This window comes from Peromyscus maniculatus, chromosome 19 (genome assembly GCF_049852395.1).
Source record: "Peromyscus maniculatus bairdii isolate BWxNUB_F1_BW_parent chromosome 19, HU_Pman_BW_mat_3.1, whole genome shotgun sequence".
Classification (NCBI taxonomy): Eukaryota; Metazoa; Chordata; class Mammalia; order Rodentia; family Cricetidae; genus Peromyscus; species Peromyscus maniculatus.
Window position 1 is genome coordinate 71,119,519 of NC_134870.1, and position 3,203 is coordinate 71,122,721.

Sequence of the window (3,203 nt, forward strand, 5' to 3'; positions counted from 1 at the left end):
TGTTGTATGACTTTTCTTGATGAAATGTGAACAAGCATTTAGTCACCTGATATAGAGCACTAATTAAAGATCAAAGAAATAATTCTGCCTAAGTCTTGCCTAGTGGATCAGTGAGATTCTTGTGGGTCTTACAGCATCCTGGATGATGAATGACTTAGAAAACATGAGTAGTTCAAAAGCAGATACATCACCAAAAAGCCCACCCCAGCATCAGTGACAACCCAGAAAGCTCCCCCCCCCCCGGAGCTCTTGGCCTACCTTGAACATGTCAGCACTGCTAAGTTTCTTCTTCCCCTATTAATAATTGCTTTTCTAAACTTGTGGAAGAAACTGTGAATTTGAGGACTTTTGGAGCTTCATGAGTCTTGTAACTTTCATGACACCAAGTCTTCATCTTTCCTCTTTATTTCAACAGTAAATGTTTCAATTAGGAGGGGACAGTTACCCAACAGCCCATTCCTTCCTCCAGCTCTTATGTATTTCTGCCCACTCTTGTATGATGTTCCCTGAGTCACATATGGTAAAAAGTGTCTGATTATTTTACTCTATTTATGATTGAGCATCACACTACTGTGCCATAGGAACAGTTACCCATCCTCAGGAGCTTGACTTGTTATAAATCTCTCCATTAACCACTGACCCTTAAAAAAAAAAAAAGAACTTTCCCTCAATGATAAATTGAGGTTGATAATTCTACAGGTTAGGGACAAATATTTAGAAAGCAATTTAACAGGCATCTAACATTCATTTTTATAAAATGATATCAGTGTCCTTCCACCTGGGCCCTAGGACCTCTCAGCCACAGCTCTTTGTCCTAGGTTGTGCAGTGCCAATGTGAGTTCCTCCCATAATTAGAAAGCTCTGTGTGGCACCCATACTAGTTTTGTAATTATTGTACCAGCAGCTCACTCTTGTCCAAAATGAGGATATTGCAGTATCCTCACCCTACAACCAAGCACTACTGTTTGTGACTGTCGTGGTAGCTGCTCTGCCCATGACCTTGGGCTATACAGCCCAAAAGAGGCGGTGCCTCTTGCCTTCCTATGTGATCTCTTAAATGGAAAGGGAGAGGGTCATGTTCTTCTTCTTGGTGTGATCAGACACCGGATGGACAGCCAGGTGCATTCGCTCCCAGACAGACAGAAGACGACTTCAGTTGTTTACTCAGTTTTGTATTTGTGAATATATTTCTCCAATTTATAACTTAATAAATCCCAATTACCCATTAAATGGACTTTTGTGGATTGATCTTAACATGTGACAATTGTATGCTAGCAGTTTATATGTCTCCTTTTGTTACTACAAAAGCCAGCCATCATGTGCCACAGTGAAGGGACCTGGGTGTAGAATATATGAGGTGAGGCCACAGGAAGGATCATGGCCAGCCATTATCTACTAGGAGCCTATTGGATTTAATTATTAATGACACAGCTGTGAGAGTAAATGTGCTCTGTTGGATTTTGTTGTTCTAATGGAAGACAGGGACAACAGAACACCATGTGTTGCCTATGAATCTTATATACTTGTGGCTTATTAGAAGGTTCTAGTAACTATACAGTGTGTTTCAGATATACCACTGTTAATATTTTCAATCAACTCATCCAAGGAGAGTTCTCAGAAAGTGGTCCCAGCCACTATCAGCAAGAAGTCACCACATTTCCACCTCTGTGATTGCCCTTACCACTATGAGAAAGAATAAAGGTAAAGAAGGCAAAAACAAATAGAGTGATAAAAATGAAAATGAATCTGAAAAAAGAAAGTTGTTGTTTATTGAGGATTGGCAAGAATATGCATAGGGAATGAGTGAGGGGGAAGCAATGTCATTTGATGATATCAGGAGGCTATGCAATATTAGAGGAAAGTTAAGAAAATGGTCTGAATAAATACCTCACACATTATTTCAATTGGTCTGTTACAGTAATGTAATATCAAGCTGATCCTATTTTAAAATATAGTGTAGCTGAAGCTAGATGTATGAAGAAATATGAATTTCCATGTCAAGATAAAATTAATGTAGCAAACATATTTGGTCCTGGAAGATGATGAAGTCCTGTTGGATAATACTGGAGATGACAATGATCTTCATTGTATTCATTGATGGTATCTAAAATGAGCTAATCATGGTATATTCCACATTTGGGGGCATAGTTCTGCTGTGATCTTGACCTTCATCTGTCAAAAATAATGTGTCATTGAGCCTATCATGTGTTAAAAGCAGATTGGCATGCTTTTTAAGTATCATATTTTTTTGAAAACTGAAGTTGTTGAATTATCTCAAGTGATATGTTACCATTTTGTTCTTATAATTTAATTTATGGGTAAAACATAAAATGCACTATTAAGAGAAAGAAACATGTCTTTTCATTTGTGATACTTGAGTTCTAGAAAATAAGTATTTTGCATCAGTTACTTGTATTATAACCATTATGGGTTGTAGTACGCCATAATTCCAATACATCTGTTTAATGTCCTTGTGTTATAATTATCTAAATATTCTTTTGGGACTTCTATCAATTTTAAAAATAACAAAAATCTACATTGGGAGTTAGAGGGGTTTTTAAAAGCCAGCCATCATGAAAGGGTCCGCTGGCTCAGACACTGCAAGTTTCTTTTTTTGTCTTGTATCTAAAATATAGAGTGCCTTCAACAAAAACGCTTATGGTGTAGATCTGGCACGAATCAACAGTTTTTGTGGTTTATAGGGTCTTGGAGGGCCTTCCTGGCCAGAAGACCATAGAAAGGTAGCCTACTTCTTCCACTATGATACTCACTCAAGAAAACTGGATTCCAGGGAGTACCTTTTTCCGCTCTCACAGGATGGCTTTGTTCACGTCCTCCAACTGCTCTGCTTACTGTTCTTCCAAATGTATTTACAAACTGATATCACAACTAAAAGTAAGCATGAAATAATGAGCAGTTTTAGAAACTTTTTATTATTTTAAATTATGTATAGGGGTGGGCTAGGGAAGGGGTTATGTGAACATGGGTGTGGGTACCTGCAGAAGCAAGAGGGGTTATGTCCCCATGGCTCTGGCATTAGAGCTGATTGTGGGCCACTTAATGTGGGTATTGGGAATAGAACTAGGGTCCTCAGGAAGAGCAGTATATGCTCTTAAATCCTGAGCCATCTCTCCTATTCAGTAATGAAAACGTTTTATGGAAGGTAGACATTATTTTGAAATGCCTACTGATAATCCATGCCA

General features: G+C 38.3%; 1 pseudogene; it reads left to right on the plus strand.

Annotated features, from left to right (window-relative positions):
• Positions 1–1,685: 1,685 nt before the first annotated feature.
• Positions 1,686–2,098, plus strand: LOC121823936 (eukaryotic translation initiation factor 1A-like; annotated as a pseudogene).
• The last annotated feature ends 1,105 nt before the right edge of the window (positions 2,099–3,203 follow it).